Source organism: Labrus bergylta, chromosome 9 (assembly GCF_963930695.1).
Source record: "Labrus bergylta chromosome 9, fLabBer1.1, whole genome shotgun sequence".
NCBI lineage: Eukaryota > Metazoa > Chordata > Actinopteri > Labriformes > Labridae > Labrus > Labrus bergylta.
This window is the reverse complement of record NC_089203.1, coordinates 428,361-452,065: the sequence shown is the minus strand read 5'-3', so window position 1 is coordinate 452,065 and position 23,705 is coordinate 428,361.

The window sequence follows — 23,705 nt, the reverse complement described above, 5'->3', positions numbered from 1 at the left end:
ACTTTTTTGAAGTAGAAATCTTTTCATGAAAATCTTAGACTTTTTTGAAGTCGAAATCTTTTCATGTAAATTTTCAACTTTTTTGAAGCAGAAATCTTTTCATGAAAATGTTCAACTTTTTTGAAGCCGAAATCTTTTCATGAAAATGTTCAACTTTTTTGAAGCCGAAATCTTTTCATGAAAATGTTCCATTTTTTTGAAGCCGAAATACTTCATGAAAATTTTCAACTTTTTGAAACCGAAATCTTTTCATGAAAATTTTCAACTTTTTTGAAGCAGAAATCTTTTCATGAAAATGTTCAACTTTTTTGAAGCCGAAATCTTTTCATGAAAATGTTCCATTTTTTTGAAGCCGAAATACTTCATGAAAATTTTCAACTTTTTGAATCCAAAATCTTTTCATGAAAATGTTCAACTTTTTTGAAGCCGAAATCTTTTCATGAAAATGTTCAACTTTTTTGAAGCCGAAATCTTTTCATGAAAATGGTCAACTTTTTTGAAGCCGAAATCGTTTCATGAAAATTTTCAACTTTTTGAAGCCGAAATCTTTTCATGAAAATTTTCAACTTTTTTGAAGCAGAAATCTTTTTATGAAAATGTTCAACTTTTTTGAAGCTGAAATCTTTTCATGAAAATGTTCAACTTTTTTGAAGCCGAAATCTTTTCATGAAAATGTTCAACTTTTTTGAAGCCGAGATCTTTTCATGAAAATTTTCCACTTTTTGAAACCGAATTCTTTTCATGAAAATTTTCAACTTTTTTGAAGCCGAAATCTTTTGATGAAAATGGTCAACTTTTTTGAAGCCGAAATCTTTTCATGAAAATGTTACATTTTTTTGAATCCGAAATACTTCATGAAAATTTTCAACTTTTTTGAAGCCGAAATCTTTTCATGAAAATGTTTAACTTTTTTGAAGCCGAAATCTTTTCATGAAAATGGTCAACTTTTTTGAAGCCGAAATCTTTTCATGAAAATGTTCATTTTTTTTGAAGCCGAAATCTTTTCATGAAAATGTTCCATTTTTTTGAAGCCAAAATACTTCATGAAAATTTTCAACTTTTTTGAAGTCGAAATCTTTTCATGTAAATTTTCAACTTTTTTGAAGCCGAAATCTTTTCATGAAAATGTTCAACTTTTTTGAAGCCGAAATCTTTTCATGAAAATGTTCCATTTTTTTCAAACCGAAATACTTCATGAAAATTTTCAACTTTTTTGAAGCCGAAATCTTTTCATGAAAATGTTCAACTTTTTTGAAGCCGAAATCTTTTCATGAAAATGGTCAACTTTTTTGAAGCCGAAATCGTTTCATGAAAATTTTCAACTTTTTGAAGCCGAAATCTTTTCATGAAAATTTTCAACTTTTTTGAAGCAGAAATCTTTTTATGAAAATGTTCAACTTTTTTGAAGCTGAAATCTTTTCATGAAAATGTTCAACTTTTTTGAAGCCGAAATCTTTTCATGAAAATGTTCAACTTTTTTGAAGCCGAGATCTTTTCATGAAAATTTTCAACTTTTTGAAACCGAATTCTTTTCATGAAAATTTTCAACTTTTTTGAAGCCGAAATCTTTTGATGAAAATGGTCAACTTTTTTGAAGCCGAAATCTTTTCATGAAAATGTTACATTTTTTTGAATCCGAAATACTTCATGAAAATTTTCAACTTTTTTGAAGCCGAAATCTTTTCATGAAAATGTTTAACTTTTTTGAAGCCGAAATCTTTTCATGAAAATTTTCAACTTTTTGAAACCAAAATCTTTTCATGAAAATTTTCAACTTTTTTGAAGCAGAAATCTTTTCATGAAAATTTTCAACTTTTTTGAAGCCGAAATCTTTTCATGAAAATGTTACATTTTTTTGAAGCCGAAATACTTCATGAAAATGGTCAACTTTTTTGAAGCCGAAATCTTTTCATGAAAATGTTACATTTTTTTGAAGCCGAAATACTTCATGAAAATTTTCAACTTTTTTGAAGCCGAGATCTTTCCATGAAAATTTTCAACTTTTTGAAACCGAAATCTTTTCATGAAAATTTTCAACTTTTTTGAAGCCGAAATCTTTTCATGAAAATGGTCAACTTTTTTGAAGCCGAAATCTTTTCATGAAAATTTTCAACTTTTTGAAGCCGAAATATTTTCATGAAAATTTTTAACTTTTTTGAAGTAGAAATCTTTTCATGAAAATCTTAGACTTTTTTGAAGTCGAAATCTTTTCATGTAAATTTTCAACTTTTTTGAAGCAGAAATCTTTTCATGAAAATGTTCAACTTTTTTGAAGCCGAAATCTTTTCATGAAAATGTTCAACTTTTTTGAAGCCGAAATCTTTTCATGAAAATGTTCCATTTTTTTGAAGCCGAAATACTTCATGAAAATTTTCAACTTTTTGAAACCGAAATCTTTTCATGAAAATTTTCAACTTTTTTGAAGCAGAAATCTTTTCATGAAAATGTTCAACTTTTTTGAAGCCGAAATCTTTTCATGAAAATGTTCCATTTTTTTGAAGCCGAAATACTTCATGAAAATTTTCAACTTTTTGAATCCAAAATCTTTTCATGAAAATGTTCAACTTTTTTGAAGCCGAAATCTTTTCATGAAAATGTTCATCTTTTTTGAAGCCGAAATCTTTTCATGAAAATGGTCAACTTTTTTGAAGCCGAAATCGTTTCATGAAAATTTTCAACTTTTTGAAGCCGAAATCTTTTCATGAAAATTTTCAACTTTTTTGAAGCAGAAATCTTTTTATGAAAATGTTCAACTTTTTTGAAGCTGAAATCTTTTCATGAAAATGTTCAACTTTTTTGAAGCCGAAATCTTTTCATGAAAATGTTCAACTTTTTTGAAGCCGAGATCTTTTCATGAAAATTTTCAACTTTTTGAAACCGAATTCTTTTCATGAAAATTTTCAACTTTTTTGAAGCCGAAATCTTTTGATGAAAATGGTCAACTTTTTTGAAGCCGAAATCTTTTCATGAAAATGTTACATTTTTTTGAATCCGAAATACTTCATGAAAATTTTCAACTTTTTTGAAGCCGAAATCTTTTCATGAAAATGTTTAACTTTTTTGAAGCCGAAATCTTTTCATGAAAATTTTCAACTTTTTGAAACCAAAATCTTTTCATGAAAATTTTCAACTTTTTTGAAGCAGAAATCTTTTCATGAAAATTTTCAACTTTTTTGAAGCCGAAATCTTTTCATGAAAATGTTACATTTTTTTGAAGCCGAAATACTTCATGAAAATGGTCAACTTTTTTGAAGCCGAAATCTTTTCATGAAAATGTTACATTTTTTTGAAGCCGAAATACTTCATGAAAATTTTCAACTTTTTTGAAGCCGAGATCTTTCCATGAAAATTTTCAACTTTTTGAAACCGAAATCTTTTCATGAAAATTTTCAACTTTTTTGAAGCCGAAATCTTTTCATGAAAATGTTCAACTTTTTTGAAGCCGAAATCTTTTCATGAAAATTTTCAACTTTTTTGAAGCCGAAATCTTTTCATGAAAATGTTCATTTTTTTTGAAGCCGAAATCTTTTCATGAAAATTTTCCATTTTTTTGAAGCCAAAATACTTCATGAAAATTTTCAACTTTTTTGAAGTCGAAATCTTTTCATGTAAATTTTCAACTTTTTTGAAGCCGAAATCTTTTCATGAAAATGTTCCATTTTTTTCAAACCGAAATACTTCATGAAAATTTTCAACTTTTTTGAAGCCGAAATCTTTTCATGAAAATGTTCAACTTTTTTGAAGCCGAAATCTTTTCATGAAAATTTTCAACTTTTTTGAAGCAGAAATCTTTTCATGAAAATCTTAGACTTTTTTGAAGTCTAAATCTTTTCATGTAAATTTTCAACTTTTTTGAAGCCGAAATCTTTTCATGAAAATGTTACATTTTTTTGAAGCCGAAATACTTCATGAAAATGGTCAACTTTTTTGAAGCCGAAATCTTTTCATGAAAATGTTACATTTTTTTGAAGCCGAAATACTTCATGAAAATTTTCAACTTTTTTGAAGCCGAGATCTTTCCATGAAAATTTTCAACTTTTTGAAACCGAAATCTTTTCATGAAAATTTTCAACTTTTTTGAAGCCGAAATCTTTTCATGAAAATGGTCAACTTTTTTGAAGCCGAAATCTTTTCATGAAAATGTTCATTTTTTTTGAAGCCGAAATCTTTTCATGAAAATGTTCCATTTTTTTGAAGCCAAAATACTTCATGAAAATTTTCAACTTTTTTGAAGTCGAAATCTTTTCATGTAAATTTTCAACTTTTTTGAAGCCGAAATCTTTTCATGAAAATGTTCAACTTTTTTGAAGCCGAAATCTTTTCATGAAAATGTTCCATTTTTTTCAAACCGAAATACTTCATGAAAATTTTCAACTTTTTTGAAGCCGAAATCTTTTCATGAAAATGTTCAACTTTTTTGAAGCCGAAATCTTTTCATGAAAATCTTAGACTTTTTTGAAGTCGAAATCTTTTCATGTAATTTTTCAACTTTTTTGAAGCCGAAATCTTTTCATGAAAATGGTCAACTTTTTTGAAGCCGAAATCGTTTCATGAAAATTTTCAACTTTTTGAAGCCGAAATCTTTTCATGAAAATTTTCAACTTTTTTGAAGCCGAAATCTTTTCATGAAAATGGTCAACTTTTTTGAAGCCGAAATCTTTTCATGAAAATGTTACATTTTTTTGAATCCGAAATACTTCATGAAAATTTTCAACTTTTTTGAAGCCGAAATCTTTTCATGAAAATGTTTAACTTTTTTGAAGCCGAAATCTTTTCATGAAAATTTTCAACTTTTTGAAACCAAAATCTTTTCATGAAAATTTTCAACTTTTTTGAAGCAGAAATCTTTTCATGAAAATGTTCAACTTTTTTGAAGCCGAAATCTTTTCATGAAAATGTTACATTTTTTTGAAGCCGAAATACTTCATGAAAATGGTCAACTTTTTTGAAGCCGAAATCTTTTCATGAAAATGTTACATTTTTTTGAAGCCGAAATACTTCATGAAAATTTTCAACTTTTTTGAAGCCGAGATCTTTCCATGAAAATTTTCAACTTTTTGAAACCGAAATCTTTTCATGAAAATTTTCAACTTTTTGAAGTCGAAATCTTTTCATGTAAATTTTCAACTTTTTTGAAGCAGAAATCTTTTCATGAAAATGTTCAACTTTTTTGAAGTCGAAATCTTTTCATGAAAATGTTCCATTTTTTTCAAACCGAAATACTTCATGAAAATTTTCAACCTTTTTGAAGCCGAAATCTTTTCATGAAAATGTTCAACTTTTTTGAAGCCGAAATCTTTTCATGAAAATTTTCAACTTTTTGAAGCCGAAATCTTTTCATGAAAATTTTCAACTTTTTTGAAGCAGAAATCTTTTCATGAAAATCTTAGACTTTTTTGAAGTCGAAATCTTTTCATGTAAATTTTCAACTTTTTTGAAGCAGAAATCTTTTCATGAAAATGTTCAACTTTTTTGAAGCCGAAATCTTTTCATGAAAATGTTCCATTTTTTTGAAGCCGAAATACTTCATGAAAATGTTCAACTTTTTTGAAGCCGAAATCTTTTCATGAAAATGTTCAACTTTTTTGAAGCAGAAATCTTTTCATGAAAATCTTAGACTTTTTTGAAGCCGAAATCTTTTCATGAAAATGTTCAACTTTTTTGAAGCCGAAATCTTTTCATGAAAATTTTCAACTTTTTGAAGCCGAAATCTTTTCATGAAAATTTTCAACTTTTTTGAAGCAGAAATCTTTTCATGAAAATCTTAGACTTTTTTGAAGTCTAAATCTTTTCATGTAAATTTTCAACTTTTTTGAAGTCAAAATCTTTTTATGTAAATTTTCAACTTTTTTGAAGCAGAAATCTTTTCATGAAAATGTTCAACTTTTTTGAAGCCGAAATCTTTTCATGAAAATGTTCAACTTTTTTGAAGCCGAAATCTTTTCATGAAAATTTTCAACTTTTTGAAGCAGAAATCTTTTCATGAAAATTTTCAACTTTTTTGAAGCAGAAATCGTTTCATGAAAATTTTCAACTTTTTGAAGCCGAAATCTTTTCATGAAAATTTTCAACTTTTTTGAAGCAGAAATCTTTTCATGAAAATGTTCAACTTTTTTGAAGCCGAAATCTTTTCATGAAAATGGTCAACTTTTTTGAATCCGAAATCGTTTCATGAAAATTTTCAACTTTTTGAAGCCGAAATCTTTTCAGGAAAATTTTCAACTTTTTTGAAGCCGAAATCTTTTCATGAAAATGTTTAACTTTTTTGAAGCCGAAATCTTTTCATGAAAATTTTCAACTTTTTGAAACCAAAATCTTTTCATGAAAATTTTCAACTTTTTTGAAGCAGAAATCTTTTCATGAAAATGTTCAACTTTTTTGAAGCCGAAATCTTTTCATGAAAATGTTACATTTTTTTGAAGCCGAAATACTTCATGAAAATGGTCAACTTTTTTGAAGCCGAAATCTTTTCATGAAAATGTTACATTTTTTTGAAGCCGAAATACTTCATGAAAATTTTCAACTTTTTTGAAGCCGAGATCTTTCCATGAAAATTTTCAACTTTTTGAAACCGAAATCTTTTCATGAAAATTTTCAACTTTTTTGAAGCCGAAATCTTTTCATGAAAATGGTCAACTTTTTTGAAGCCGAAATCTTTTCATGAAAATGTTCATTTTTTTTGAAGCCGAAATCTTTTCATGAAAATGTTCCATTTTTTTGAAGCCAAAATACTTCATGAAAATTTTCAACTTTTTTGAAGTCGAAATCTTTTCATGTAAATTTTCAACTTTTTTGAAGCAGAAATCTTTTCATGAAAATGTTCAACTTTTTTGAAGTCGAAATCTTTTCATGAAAATGTTCCATTTTTTTCAAACCGAAATACTTCATGAAAATTTTCAACCTTTTTGAAGCCGAAATCTTTTCATGAAAATGTTCAACTTTTTTGAAGCCGAAATCTTTTCATGAAAATTTTCAACTTTTTGAAGCCGAAATCTTTTCATGAAAATTTTCAACTTTTTTGAAGCAGAAATCTTTTCATGAAAATCTTAGACTTTTTTGAAGTCGAAATCTTTTCATGTAAATTTTCAACTTTTTTGAAGCAGAAATCTTTTCATGAAAATGTTCAACTTTTTTGAAGCCGAAATCTTTTCATGAAAATGTTCCATTTTTTTGAAGCCGAAATACTTCATGAAAATTTCAACTTTTTTGAAGTCGAAATCTTTTCATAAAAATTTTCAACTTTTTTGAACCAGAAATCTTTTCATGAAAATCTTAGACTTTTTTGAAGTCGAAATCTTTTCATGTAAATTTTCAACTTTTTTGAAGCAGAAATCTTTTCATGAAAATGTTCAACTTTTTTGAAGCCGAAATCTTTTCATGAAAATGTTCCATTTTTTTGAAGCCGAAATACTTCATGAAAATTTTCAACTTTTTTGAAGTCGAAATCTTTTTATGTAAATTTTCAACTTTTTTGAAGCAGAAATCTTTTCATAAAAATGTTCAACTTTTTTGAAGCCGAAATCTTTTCATGAAAATGTTACATTTTTTTGAAGCCGAAATACTTCATGAAAATTTTCAACTTTTTGAAACCGAAATCTTTTCATGAAAATTTTCAACTTTTTTGAAGCCGAAATCTTTTCATGAAAATGGTCAACTTTTTTGAAGCCGAAATCTTTTCATGAAAATTTTCAACTTTTTGAAGTCAAAATATTTTCATGAAAATTTTCAACTTTTTTGAAGCAGAAATCTTTTCATGAAAATCTTAGACTTTTTTGAAGTCTAAATCTTTTCATGTAAATTTTCAACTGTTTTGAAGTCAAAATCTTTTTATGTAAATTTTCAACTTTTTTGAAGCAGAAATCTTTTCATGAAAATGTTCAACTTTTTTGAAGCCGAAATCTTTTCATGAAAATGTTCCATTTTTTTGAAGCCGAAATACTTCATGAAAATTTTCAACTTTTTTGAAGCCGAAATCTTTTCATGAAAATGTTCATTTTTTTTGAAGCCGAAATCTTTTCATGAAAATTTTCCATTTTTTTGAAGCCAAAATACTTCATGAAAATTTTCAACTTTTTTGAAGTCGAAATCTTTTCATGTAAATTTTCAACTTTTTTGAAGCCGAAATCTTTTCATGAAAATGTTCCATTTTTTTCAAACCGAAATACTTCATGAAAATTTTCAACTTTTTTGAAGCCGAAATCTTTTCATGAAAATGTTCAACTTTTTTGAAGCCGAAATCTTTTCATGAAAATTTTCAACTTTTTTGAAGCAGAAATCTTTTCATGAAAATCTTAGACTTTTTTGAAGTCTAAATCTTTTCATGTAAATTTTCAACTTTTTTGAAGCCGAAATCTTTTCATGAAAATGTTACATTTTTTTGAAGCCGAAATACTTCATGAAAATGGTCAACTTTTTTGAAGCCGAAATCTTTTCATGAAAATGTTACATTTTTTTGAAGCCGAAATACTTCATGAAAATTTTCAACTTTTTTGAAGCCGAGATCTTTCCATGAAAATTTTCAACTTTTTGAAACCGAAATCTTTTCATGAAAATTTTCAACTTTTTTGAAGCCGAAATCTTTTCATGAAAATGGTCAACTTTTTTGAAGCCGAAATCTTTTCATGAAAATGTTCATTTTTTTTGAAGCCGAAATCTTTTCATGAAAATGTTCCATTTTTTTGAAGCCAAAATACTTCATGAAAATTTTCAACTTTTTTGAAGTCGAAATCTTTTCATGTAAATTTTCAACTTTTTTGAAGCCGAAATCTTTTCATGAAAATGTTCAACTTTTTTGAAGCCGAAATCTTTTCATGAAAATGTTCCATTTTTTTCAAACCGAAATACTTCATGAAAATTTTCAACTTTTTTGAAGCCGAAATCTTTTCATGAAAATGTTCAACTTTTTTGAAGCCGAAATCTTTTCATGAAAATCTTAGACTTTTTTGAAGTAGAAATCTTTTCATGTAATTTTTCAACTTTTTTGAAGCCGAAATCTTTTCATGAAAATGGTCAACTTTTTTGAAGCCGAAATCGTTTCATGAAAATTTTCAACTTTTTGAAGCCGAAATCTTTTCATGAAAATTTTCAACTTTTTTGAAGCCGAAATCTTTTCATGAAAATGGTCAACTTTTTTGAAGCCGAAATCTTTTCATGAAAATGTTACATTTTTTTGAATCCGAAATACTTCATGAAAATTTTCAACTTTTTTGAAGCCGAAATCTTTTCATGAAAATGTTTAACTTTTTTGAAGCCGAAATCTTTTCATGAAAATTTTCAACTTTTTGAAACCAAAATCTTTTCATGAAAATTTTCAACTTTTTTGAAGCAGAAATCTTTTCATGAAAATGTTCAACTTTTTTGAAGCCGAAATCTTTTCATGAAAATGTTACATTTTTTTGAAGCCGAAATACTTCATGAAAATGGTCAACTTTTTTGAAGCCGAAATCTTTTCATGAAAATGTTACATTTTTTTGAAGCCGAAATACTTCATGAAAATTTTCAACTTTTTTGAAGCCGAGATCTTTCCATGAAAATTTTCAACTTTTTGAAACCGAAATCTTTTCATGAAAATTTTCAACTTTTTTGAAGCCGAAATCTTTTCATGAAAATGGTCAACTTTTTTGAAGCCGAAATCTTTTCATGAAAATGTTCATTTTTTTTGAAGCCGAAATCTTTTCATGAAAATGTTCCATTTTTTTGAAGCCAAAATACTTCATGAAAATTTTCAACTTTTTTGAAGTCGAAATCTTTTCATGTAAATTTTCAACTTTTTTGAAGCAGAAATCTTTTCATGAAAATGTTCAACTTTTTTGAAGTCGAAATCTTTTCATGAAAATGTTCCATTTTTTTCAAACCGAAATACTTCATGAAAATTTTCAACCTTTTTGAAGCCGAAATCTTTTCATGAAAATGTTCAACTTTTTTGAAGCCGAAATCTTTTCATGAAAATTTTCAACTTTTTGAAGCCGAAATCTTTTCATGAAAATTTTCAACTTTTTTGAAGCAGAAATCTTTTCATGAAAATCTTAGACTTTTTTGAAGTCGAAATCTTTTCATGTAAATTTTCAACTTTTTTGAAGCAGAAATCTTTTCATGAAAATGTTCAACTTTTTTGAAGCCGAAATCTTTTCATGAAAATGTTCCATTTTTTTGAAGCCGAAATACTTCATGAAAATTTTCAACTTTTTTGAAGCCGAAATCTTTTCATGAAAATGTTCAACTTTTTTGAAGCAGAAATCTTTTCATGAAAATCTTAGACTTTTTTGAAGCCGAAATCTTTTCATGAAAATGTTCAACTTTTTTGAAGCCGAAATCTTTTCATGAAAATTTTCAACTTTTTGAAGCCGAAATCTTTTCATGAAAATTTTCAACTTTTTTGAAGCAGAAATCTTTTCATGAAAATCTTAGACTTTTTTGAAGTCTAAATCTTTTCATGTAAATTTTCAACTTTTTTGAAGTCAAAATCTTTTTATGTAAATTTTCAACTTTTTTGAAGCAGAAATCTTTTCATGAAAATGTTCAACTTTTTTGAAGCCGAAATCTTTTCATGAAAATGTTCCATTTTTTTGAAGCCGAAATACTTCATGAAAATTTTCAACTTTTTGAATCCAAAATCTTTTCATGAAAATGTTCAACTTTTTTGAAGCCGAAATCTTTTCATGAAAATGGTCAACTTTTTTGAAGCCGAAATCGTTTCATGAAAATGTTCAACTTTTTTGAAGTCGAAATCTTTTCATGTAAATTTTCAACTTTTTTGAAACCGAAATCTTTTCATGTAAATGTTCAACTTTTTTGAAGCCGAAATCTTTTCATGAAAATTTTCAACTTTTTGAAGCAGAAATCTTTTCATGAAAATTTTCAACTTTTTTGAAGCAGAAATCGTTTCATGAAAATTTTCAACTTTTTGAAGCCGAAATCTTTTCATGAAAATTTTCAACTTTTTTGAAGCCGAAATCTTTTCATGAAAATGGTCAACTTTTTTGAATCCGAAATCGTTTCATGAAAATTTTCAACTTTTTGAAGCCGAAATCTTTTCATGAAAATTTTCAACTTTTTTGAAGCCGAAATCTTTTCATGAAAATGTTTAACTTTTTTGAAGCCGAAATCTTTTCATGAAAATTTTCAACTTTTTGAAACCAAAATCTTTTCATGAAAATTTTCAACTTTTTTGAAGCAGAAATCTTTTCATGAAAATGTTCAACTTTTTTGAAGCCGAAATCTTTTCATGAAAATGTTCCATTTTTTTGAAGCCGAAATACTTCATGAAAATTTTCAACTTTTTTGAAGTCGAAATCTTTTTATGTAAATTTTCAACTTTTTTGAAGCAGAAATCTTTTCATAAAAATGTTCAACTTTTTTGAAGCCGAAATCTTTTCATGAAAATGTTACATTTTTTTGAAGCCGAAATACTTCATGAAAATTTTCAACTTTTTGAAACCGAAATCTTTTGATGAAAATTTTCAACTTTTTTGAAGCCGAAATCTTTACATGAAAATGGTCAACTTTTTTGAAGCCGAAATCTTTTCATGAAAATTTTCAACTTTTTGAAGTCAAAATATTTTCATGAAAATTTTCAACTTTTTTGAAGCAGAAATCTTTTCATGAAAATCTTAGACTTTTTTGAAGTCTAAATCTTTTCATGTAAATTTTCAACTGTTTTGAAGTCAAAATCTTTTTATGTAAATTTTCAACTTTTTTGAAGCAGAAATCTTTTCATGAAAATGTTCAACTTTTTTGAAGCCGAAATCTTTTCATGAAAATGTTCCATTTTTTTGAAGCCGAAATACTTCATGAAAATTTTCAACTTTTTGAATCCAAAATCTTTTCATGAAAATGTTCAACTTTTTTGAAGCCGAAATCTTTTCATGAAAATGTTCAACTTTTTTGAAGCCGAGATCTTTTCATGAAAATTTTCAACTTTTTGAATCCAAAATCTTTTCATGAAAATGTTCAACTTTTTTGAAGCCGAAATCTTTTCATGAAAATGTTCAACTTTTTTGAAGCCGAAATCTTTTCATGAAAATGGTCAACTTTTTTGAAGCCGAAATCGTTTCATGAAAATTTTCAACTTTTTGAAGCCGAAATCTTTTCATGAAAATTTTCAACTTTTTTGAAGCAGAAATCTTTTCATGAAAATGTTCAACTTTTTTGAAGCTGAAATCTTTTCATGAAAATGTTCAACTTTTTTGAAGCCGAAATCTTTTCATGAAAATGTTCAACTTTTTTGAAGCCGAGATCTTTTCATGAAAATTTTCAACTTTTTGAAACCGAATTCTTTTCATGAAAATTTTCAACTTTTTTGAAGCCGAAATCTTTTCATGAAAATGGTCAACTTTTTTGAAGCCGAAATCTTTTCATGAAAATGTTACATTTTTTTGAATCCGAAATACTTCATGAAAATTTTCAACTTTTTTGAAGCCGAAATCTTTTCATGAAAATGTTACATTTTTTTGAAGCCGAAATACTTCATGAAAATGGTCAACTTTTTTGAAGCCGAAATCTTTTCATGAAAATGTTACATTTTTTTGAAGCCGAAATACTTCATGAAAATGGTCAACTTTTTTGAAGCAGAAATCTTTTCATGAAAATTTTCAACTTTTTTGAAGCCGAAATCTTTTCATGAAAATGGTCAACTTTTTTGAAGCCGAAATCTTTTCATGAAAATGTTCATTTTTTTTGAAGCCGAAATCTTTTCATGAAAATGTTCCATTTTTTTGAAGCCAAAATACTTCATGAAAATTTTCAACTTTTTTGAAGTCGAAATCTTTTCATGTAAATTTTCAACTTTTTTGAAGCCGAAATCTTTTCATGAAAATGTTCAACTTTTTTGAAGCCGAAATCTTTTCATGAAAATTTTCAACTTTTTGAAGCCGAAATCTTTTCATGAAAATCTTAGACTTTTTTGAAGTCGAAATCTTTTCATGTAAATTTTCAACTTTTTGAAGTCAAAATATTTTCATGAAAATTTTCAACTTTTTTGAAGCAGAAATCTTTTCATGAAAATCTTAGACTTTTTTGAAGTCTAAATCTTTTCATGTAAATTTTCAACTTTTTTGAAGTCGAAATCTTTTCATGAAAATTTTCAACTTTTTGAAGCCGAAATCTTTTCATGAAAATGTTCCATTTTTTTGAAGCCGAAATACTTCATGAAAATTTTCAACTTTTTTGAAGTCGAAATCTTTTTATGTAAATTTTCAACTTTTTTGAAGCAGAAATCTTTTCATAAAAATGTTACATTTTTTTGAATCCGAAATACTTCATGAAAATTTTCAACTTTTTTGAAGTCGAAATCTTTTTATGTAAATTTTCAACTTTTTTGAAGCCGAAATCTTTTCATGAAAATGTTACATTTTTTTGAATCCGAAATACTTCATGAAAATTTTCAACTTTTTGAAACCGAAATCTTTTCATGAAAATCTTAGACTTTTTTTAAGTCTAAATCTTTTCATGTAAATTTTAAACTTTTTTGAAGTCAAAATCTTTTTATGTAAATTTTCAACTTTTTTGAAGCAGAAATCTTTTCATGAAAATGTTCAACTTTTTTGAAGCCGAAATCTTTTCATGAAAATGTTCCATTTTTTTGAAGCCGAAATACTTCATGAAAATTTTCAACTTTTTGAATCCAAAATCTTTTCATGAAAATGTTCAACTTTTTTGAAGCCGAGATCTTTTCATGAAAATGTTCAACTTTTTTGAAGCCGAGATCTTTTCATGAAAATTTTCAACTTTTTGAATCCGAAATCTTTTCATGAAAATTTTAAACTTTTTTGAAGCCGAAATCTTTTCATGAAAATGGTCAACTTTTTTGAAGCCGAAATCGTTTCATGAAAATTTTCAACTTTTTGAAGCCGAAATCTTTTCATGAAAATGTTCAACTTTTTTGAAGCCGTAATCTTTTCATGAAAATGTTCAACTTTTTTGAAGCCGAGATCTTTTCATGAAAATGTTCAACTTTTTTGAAGTCGAAATCTTTTCATGAAAATGTTCAACTTTTTTGAAGCCGAGATCTTTTCATGAAAATGTTCAACTTTTTTGAAGCCGAAATCGTTTCATGAAAATTTTCAACTTTTTGAAGCCGAAATCTTTTCATGAAAATGTTCAACTTTTTTGAAGCCGAAATCTTTTCATGAAAATGTTCAACTTTTTTGAAGCAGAAATCTTTTCATGAAAATCTTAGACTTTTTTGAAGTCGAAATCTTTTCATGTAAATTTTCAACTTTTTTGAAGTCAAAATCTTTTCATGTAAATTTTCAACTTTTTTGAAGCAGAAATCTTTTCATGAAAATGTTCAACTTTTTTGAAGCCGAAATCTTTTCATGAAAATGTTCAACTTTTTTGAAGCCGAAATCTTTTCATGAAAATGTTCCATTTTTTTGAAGCCGAAATACTTCATGAAAATTTTCAACTTTTTGAAACCAAAATCTTTTCATGAAAATTTTCAACTTTTTTGAAGCCGAAATCTTTTCATGAAAATGTTCAACTTTTTTGAAGCCGAGATCTTTTCATGAAAATTTTCAACTTTTTGGAACTGAAATCTTTTCATGAAAATTTTCAACTTTTTTGAAGCCGAAATCTTTTCATGAAAATTTTCAACTTTTTTGAAGCCGAGATCTTTTCATGAAAATTTTCAACTTTTTGGAACTGAAATCTTTTCATGAAAATGTTCAACTTTTTTGAAGCAGAAATCTTTTCATGAAAATGTTCAACTTTTTTGAAGCCGAAATCTTTTCATGAAAATGTTCAACTTTTTTGAAGCAGAAATCTTTTCATGAAAATCTTAGACTTTTTTGAAGTCTAAATCTTTTCATGTAAATTTTCAACTTTTTTGAAGTCAAAATCTTTTTATGTAAATTTTCAACTTTTTTGAAGCAGAAATCTTTTCATGAAAATGTTCAACTTTTTTGAAGCCGAAATCTTTTCATGAAAATGTTCCATTTTTTTGAAGCCGAAATACTTCATGAAAATTTTCAACTTTTTGAATCCAAAATCTTTTCATGAAAATGTTCAACTTTTTTGAAGCCGAAATCTTTTCATGAAAATGTTCAACTTTTTTGAAGCCGAAATCTTTTCATGAAAATGTTACATTTTTTTGAAGCCGAAATACTTCATGAAAATTTTCAACTTTTTTGAAGCCGAGATCTTTCCATGAAAATTTTCAACTTTTTGAAACCGAAATCTTTTCATGAAAATTTTCAACTTTTTTGAAGCCGAAATCTTTTCATGAAAATGGTCAACTTTTTTGAAGCCGAAATCTTTTCATGAAAATGTTCATTTTTTTTGAAGCCGAAATCTTTTCATGAAAATGTTCCATTTTTTTGAAGCCAAAATACTTCATGAAAATTTTCAACTTTTTTGAAGTCGAAATCTTTTCATGTAAATTTTCAACTTTTTTGAAGCCGAAATCTTTTCATGAAAATGTTCAACTTTTTTGAAGCCGAGATCTTTTCATGAAAATTTTCAACTTTTTGCAACTGAAATCTTTTCATGAAAATTTTCAACTTTTTTGAAGCCGAAATCTTTTCATGAAAATTTTCAACTTTTTTGAAGCCGAGATCTTTTCATGAAAATTTTCAACTTTTTGAAACCGAAACCTTTTCATGAAAATTTTCAACTTTTTTGAAGCAGAAATCTTTTCATGAAAATCTTAAACTTTTTTGAAGTCGAAATCTTTTCATGAAAATGGTCAACTTTTTTGAAGCCGAAATCTTTTCATGAAAATTTTCAACTTTTTGAAGCCGAAATATTTTCATGAAAATTTTGAACTTTTTTGAAGCAGAAATCTTTTCATGAAAATTTTAGACTTTTTTGAAGTCGAAATCTTTTCATGTAAATTTTCAACTTTTTTGAAGCCGAAATCTTTTCATGAAAATGGTCAACTTTTTTGAAGCCGAAATCTTTTCATGAAAATTTTCAACTTTTTTGAAGCAGAAATCTTTTCATGAAAATCTTAGACTTTTTTGAAGCAGAAATCTTTTCATGAAAATGTTCAACTTTTTTGAAGCCGAAATATTTTCATGAAAATGTTCAACTTTTTTGAAGCCGAAATCTTTTCATGAAAATGTTACATTTTTTTGAAGCCGAAATACTTCATGAAAATTTTCAACTTTTTTGAAGCCGAGATCTTTCCATGAAAATTTTCAACTTTTTGAAGCCGAAATACTTCATGAAAATCTTAGACTTTTTGAAACCAAAATCTTTTCATGAAAATTTTCAACTTTTTTGAAGCCGAAGTCTTTTCATGAAAATGTTCAACTTTTTTGAAGCCGAAATCTTTTCATGAAAATGTTCAACTTTTTTGAAGCCGAAATCTTTTCATGAAAATCTTAGACTTTTTTGAAGTCGAAATCTTTTCATGTAAATTTTCAACTTTTTTGAAACCGAAATCTTTTCATGTAAATTTTCAACTTTTTTGAAGCAGAAATCTTTTCATGAAAATGTTCAACTTTTTTGAAGCCGAAATCTTTTCATGAAAATTTTCAACTTTTTTGAAGCAGAAATCTTTTCATGAAAATCTTAGACTTTTTTGAAGTCGAAATCTTTTCATGTAAATTTTCAACTTTTTTGAAGCAGAAATCTTTTCATTAAAATTTTCGACTTTTTTGAAGCCGAAATCTTTTCATGAAAATTTTCAACTTTTTTGAAGCCGAAATCTTTTCATGAAAATGTTGAACTTTTTTGAAGCCGAGATCTTTTCATTAAAATTTTCAACTTTTTGAAACCGAAATCTTTTCATGAAAATTTTCAACTTTTTTGAAGCCGAAATCTTTTCATGAAAATGTTCAACTTTTTTGAAGCCGAGATCTTTTCATGAAAATTTTCAACTTTTTGAAACCGAAACCTTTTCATGAAAATTTTCAACTTTTTTGAAGCAGAAATCTTTTCATGAAAATGGTCAACTTTTTTGAAGCCGAAATCTTTTCATGAAAATGTTACATTTTTTTCAAGCCGAAATACTACATGAAAATTTTCAACTTTTTTGAAGCCGAGATCTTTTCATGAAAATTTTCAACTTTTTTGAAGCTGAAATCTTTTCATGAAAATGTTCAACTTTTTTGAAGCTGAAATCTTTTCATGAAAATGTTCAACTTTTTTGAAGCCAGATCTTTTCATGAAAATTTTCAACTTTTTGAAACCGAAATCTTTTCATGAAAATTTTCAACTTTTTGAAACCGAAATCTTTTCATGAAAATTTTCAACTTTTTTGAAGCCGAAATCTTTTCATGAAAATTTTCAACTTTTTTGAAGCAGAAATCTTTTCATGAAAATCTTAAACTTTTTTGAAGCCGAAATCTTTTCATGAAAATGTTACATTTTTTTCAAGCCGAAATACTACATGAAAATTTTCAACTTTTTTGAAGCCGAGATCTTTTCATGAAAATTTTCAACTTTTTTGAAGCTGAAATCTTTTCATGAAAATGTTCAACTTTTTTGAAGCTGAAATCTTTTCATGAAAATGTTCAACTTTTTTGAAGCCAGATCTTTTCATGAAAATTTTCAACTTTTTGAAACCGAAATCTTTTCATGAAAATTTTCAACTTTTTTGAAGCCGAAATCTTTTCATGAAAATTTTCAACTTTTTTGAAGCAGAAATCTTTTCATGAAAATCTTAGACTTTTTTGAAGTCGAAATCTTTTCATGTAAATTTTCAACTTTTTTGAAGCAGAAATCTTTTCATGAAAATGTTCAACTTTTTTGAAGCCGAAATCTTTTCATGAAAATGTTCAACTTTTTTGAAGCCGAGTTCTTTTCATGAAAATTTTCAACTTTTTGAAACCGAAATCTTTTCATGAAAATTTTCAACTTTTTTGAAGCCGAAATCTTTTCATGAAAATGTTCAACTTTTTTGAAGCCGAGATCTTTTCATGAAAATTTTCAACTTTTTGAAACCGAAACCTTTTCATGAAAATTTTCAACTTTTTTGAAGCCGAAATCTTTTCATGAAAATTTTCAACTTTTTGAAGCCGAAATCTTTTCATGAAAATGTTCAACTTTTTTGAAGCCGAAATCTTTTCATGAAAATGGTCAACTTTTTTGAAGCCGAAATCTTTTCATGAAAATTTTCAACTTTTTTGAAGCAGAAATCTTTTCATGAAAATTTTCAACTTTTTGAAGCCGAAATCTTTTCATGAAAATTTTCAACTTTTTTGAAGCCGAAATCTTTTCATGAAAATTTTCAACTTTTTGAAGCCGAAATCTTTTCATGAAAATGGTCAACTTTTTTGAAGCCGAAATCTTTTCATGAAAATGGTCAACTTTTTTGAAGCCGAAATCTTTTCATGAAAATTTTCAACTTTTTTGAAGCAGAAATCTTTTCATGAAAATATTAGACTTTTTTGAAGTCGAAATCTTTTCATGTAAATTTTCAACTTTTTTGAAGCAGAAATCTTTTCATTAAAATTTTCGACTTTTTTGAAGCCGAAATCTTTTCATGAAAATTTTCAACTTTTTTGAAGCCGAAATCTTTTCATGAAAATGTTCAACTTTTTTGAAGCCGAGATCTTTTCATTAAAATTTTCAACTTTTTGAAACCGAAATCTTTTCATGAAAATTTTCAACTTTTTTGAAGCCGAAATCTTTTCATGAAAATGTTCAACTTTTTTGAAGCCGAAATCTTTTCATGAAAATGTTACATTTTTTTCAAGCCGAAATACTACATGAAAATTTTCAACTTTTTTGAAGCCGAGATCTTTTCATGAAAATTTTCAACTTTTTTGAAGCTGAAATCTTTTCATGAAAATGTTCAACTTTTTTGAAGCTGAAATCTTTTCATGAAAATGTTCAACTTTTTTGAAGCCAGATCTTTTCATGAAAATTTTCAACTTTTTGAAACCGAAATCTTTTCATGAAAATTTTCAACTTTTTTGAAGCCGAAATCTTTTCATGAAAATTTTCAACTTTTTTGAAGCAGAAATCTTTTCATGAAAATCTTAGACTTTTTTGAAGTCGAAATCTTTTCATGTAAATTTTCAACTTTTTGAAGCCGAAATCTTTTCATGAAAATTTTCAACTTTTTTGAAGCCGAAATCTTTTCATGAAAATGTTCAACTTTTTTGAAGCCGAGTTCTTTTCATGAAAATTTTCAACTTTTTGAAACCGAAATCTTTTCATGAAAATTTTCAACTTTTTTGAAGCCGAAATCTTTTCATGAAAATGTTCAACTTTTTTGAAGCCGAGATCTTTTCATGAAAATTTTCAACTTTTTGAAACCGAAACCTTTTCATGAAAATTTTCAACTTTTTTGAAGCAGAAATCTTTTCATGAAAATCTTAAACTTTTTTGAAGTCGAAATCTTTTCATGAAAATTTTCAACTTTTTTGAAGCCGAAATCTTTTCATGAAAATTTTCAACTTTTTGAAGCCGAAATCTTTTCATGAAAATGTTCAACTTTTTTGAAGCCGAAATCTTTTCATGAAAATGGTCAACTTTTTTGAAGCCGAAATCTTTTCATGAAAATTTTCAACTTTTTTGAAGCAGAAATCTTTTCATGAAAATTTTCAACTTTTTTGAAGCCGAAATCTTTTCATGAAAATTTTCAACTTTTTGAAGCCGAAATCTTTTCATGAAAATGGTCAACTTTTTTGAAGCCGAAATCTTTTCATGAAAATGGTCAACTTTTTTGAAGCCGAAATATTTTCATGAAAATTTTCAACTTTTTTGAAGCCGAAATCTTTTCATGAAAATGTTCAACTTTTTTGAAGCCGAGATCTTTTCAAGAACATTTTCAACTTTTTGAAACCGAAACCTTTTCATGAAAATTTTCAACTTTTTTGAAGCAGAAATCTTTTCATGAAAATCTTAAACTTTTTTGAAGCCGAAATCTTTTCATGAAAATTTTCAACTTTTTTGAAGCCGAAATCTTTTCATGAAAATGTTCCATTTTTTTGAAACCGAAATACTTCATGAAAATTTTCAACTTTTTTGAAGCCGAAATCTTTTCATGAAAATGTTCAACTTTTTTGAAGCCGAAATCTTTTCATGAAAATCTTAGACTTTTTTGAAGTCGAAATCTTTTCATGTAAATTTTCAACTTTTTTGAAACCGAAATCTTTTCATGTAAATTTTCAACTTTTTTGAAGCCGAAATCTTTTCATGAAAATTTTCAACTTTTTTGAAGCCGAAATCTTTTCATGAAAATGTTACATTTTTTTCAAGCCGAAATACTACATGAAAATTTTCAACTTTTTTGAAGCCGAAATCTTTTCATGAAAATGGTCAACTTTTTTGAAGCCGAAATCTTTTCATGAAAATTTTCAACTTTTTTGAAGCAGAAATCTTTTCATGAAAATTTTCAACTTTTTTGAAGCCGAAAACTTTTCATGAAAATTTTCAACTTTTTGAAGCCGAAATCTTTTCATGAAAATGGTCAACTTTTTTGAAGCCGAAATCTTTTCATGAAAATGGTCAACTTTTTTGAAGCCGAAATCTTTTCATGAAAATTTTCAACTTTTTTGAAGCCGAAATCTTTTCATGAAAATGTTCAACTTTTTTGAAGCCGAGATCTTTTCAAGAACATTTTCAACTTTTTGAAACCGAAATCTTTTCATGAAAATTTTCAACTTTTTTGAAGCAGAAATCTTTTCATGAAAATCTTAAACTTTTTTGAAGCCGAAATCTTTTCATGAAAATTTTCAACTTTTTTGAAGCCGAAATCTTTTCATGAAAATTTTCAACTTTTTGAAGCCGAAATCTTTTCATGAAAATGGTCAACTTTTTTGAAGCCGAAATCTTTTCATGAAAATCTTAAACTTTTTTGAAGCCGAAATCTTTTCATGAAAATTTTCAACTTTTTTGAAGCCGAAATCTTTTCATGAAAATGTTCCATTTTTTTGAAACCGAAATACTTCATGAAAATTTTCAACTTTTTTGAAGCCGAAATCTTTTCATGAAAATGTTCAACTTTTTTGAAGCCGAAATCTTTTCATGAAAATCTTAGACTTTTTTGAAGTCGAAATCTTTTCATGTAAATTTTCAACTTTTTTGAAACCGAAATCTTTTCATGTAAATTTTCAACTTTTTTGAAGCCGAAATCTTTTCATGAAAATTTTCAACTTTTTTGAAGCCGAAATCTTTTCATGAAAATGTTACATTTTTTTCAAGCCGAAATACTACATGAAAATTTTCAACTTTTTTGAAGCCGAGATCTTTTCATGAAAATTTTCAACTTTTTGAAACCGAAATCTTTTCATGAAAATTTTCAACTTTTTTGAAGCCGAAATCTTTTCATGAAAATGTTCAACTTTTTTGAAGCCGAGATCTTTTCAAGAACATTTTCAACTTTTTGAAACCGAAAACTTTTTATGAAAGTTTTCAACATTTTTGAAGCAGAAATCTTTTCATGAAAATTTTCAACTTTTTTGAAGCCGAAATCTTTTCATGAAAATGGTAAACTTTTTTGAAGCCGAAATCTTTTCATGAAAATGGTCAACTTTTTTGAAGCCGAAATCTTTTCATGAAAATTTTCAACATTTTTGAAGCAGAAATCTTTTCATGAAAATTTTCAACTTTTTTGAAGCCGAAATCTTTTCATGAAAATGGTAAACTTTTTTGAAGCCGAAATCTTTTCATGAAAATGGTCAACTTTTTTGAAGCCGAAATCTTTTCATGAAAATTTTCAACTTTTTTGAAGCAGAAATCTTTTCATGAAAATCTTAGACTTTTTTGAAGTCGAAATCTTTTCATGTAAATTTTCAACTTTTTTGAAGCAGAAATCTTTTCATTAAAATTTTCGACTTTTTTGAAGCCGAAATCTTTTCATGAAAATTTTCAACTTTTTTGAAGCCGAAATCTTTTCATGAAAATGTTCAACTTTTTTGAAGCCGAGATCTTTTCATGAAAATTTTCAACTTTTTGAAACCGAAATCTTTTCATGAAAATTTTCAACTTTTTTGAAGCCGAAATCTTTTCATGAAAATGGTAAACTTTTTTGAAGCCGAAATCTTTTCATGAAAATGGTCAACTTTTTTGAAGCCGAAATCTTTTCATGAAAATTTTCAACTTTTTTGAAGCAGAAATCTTTTCATGAAAATCTTAGACTTTTTTGAAGTCGAAATCTTTTCATGTAAATTTTCAACTTTTTTGAAGCAGAAATCTTTTCATTAAAATTTTCGACTTTTTTGAAGCCGAAATCTTTTCATGAAAATTTTCAACTTTTTTGAAGCCGAAATCTTTTCATGAAAATGTTCAACTTTTTTGAAGCCGAGATCTTTTCATGAAAATTTTCAACTTTTTGAAACCGAAATCTTTTCATGAAAATTTTCAACTTTTTTGAAGCCGAAATCTTTTCATGAAAATGTTCAACTTTTTTGAAGCCGAGATCTTTTCATGAAAATTTTCAACTTTTTGAAACCGAAACCTTTTCATGAAAATTTTCAACTTTTTTGAAGCAGAAATCTTTTCATGAAAATCTTAAACTTTTTTGAAGCCGAAATCTTTTCATGAAAATGTTACATTTTTTTCAAGCCGAAATACTACATGAAAATGTTCAACTTTTTTGAAGCCGAGATCTTTTCATGAAAATTTTCAACTTTTTGAAACCGAAATCTTTTCATGAAAATTTTCAACTTTTTTGAAGCCGAAATCTTTTCATGAAAATGGTCAACTTTTTTGAAGCCGAAATCTTTTCATGAAAATTTTCAACTTTTTGAAGCCGAAATCTTTTCATGAAAATTTTCAACTTTTTTGAAGCCAAAATCCTCTCATGAAAATTTTCAACTTTTTTGAAGCCGAAATACTTCATGAAAATGTTCAACTTTTTTGAAGCTGAAATCTTTTCATGAAAATGTTCAACTTTTTTGAAGCCAGATCTTTTCATGAAAATTTTCAACTTTTTTGAAGCAGAAATCTTTTCATGAAAATCTTAGACTTTTTTGAAGTCGAAATCTTTTCATGAAAATTTTCAACTTTTTGAAACCGAAATCTTTTCATGAAAATTTTCAACTTTTTTGAAGCCGAAATCTTTTCATGAAAATGTTTAACTTTTTTGAAGCCGAGATCTTTTCATGAAAATTTTCAACTTTTTGAAATCGAAACCTTTTCATGAAAATTTTCAACTTTTTTGAAGCAGAAATCTTTTCATGAAAATCTTAAACTTTTTTGAAGTCGAAATCTTTTCATGAAAATTTTCAACTTTTTTGAAGCCAAAATCTTTTCATGAAAATTTTCAACTTTTTGAAGCCGAAATCTTTTCATGAAAATGTTCAACTTTTTTGAAGCCGAAATCTTTTCATGAAAATGGTCAACTTTTTTGAAGCCGAAATCTTTTCATGAAAATTTTAAACTTTTTTGAAGCAGAAATCTTTTCATGAAAATTTTCAACTTTTTGAAGCCGAAATCTTTTCATGAAAATTTTCAACTTTTTTGAAGCCGAAATCTTTTCATGAAAATTGTCAACTTTTTTGAAGCCGAAATCTTTTCATGAAAATTTTCAACTTTTTGAAGCCGAAATCTTTTCATGAAAATTTTCAACTTTTTTGAAGCAGAAATCTTTTCATGAAAATCTTAGACTTTTTTGAAGTCGAAATCTTTTCATGTAAATTTTCAACTTTTTTGAAGCCGAAATACTTCATGAAAATGTTCAACTTTTTTGAAGCTGAAATCTTTTCATGAAAATGTTCAACTTTTTTGAAGCCGAGATCTTTTCATGAAAATTTTCAACTTTTTTGAAGCCGAGATCTTTTCATGAAAATTTTCAACTTTTTGAAACCGAA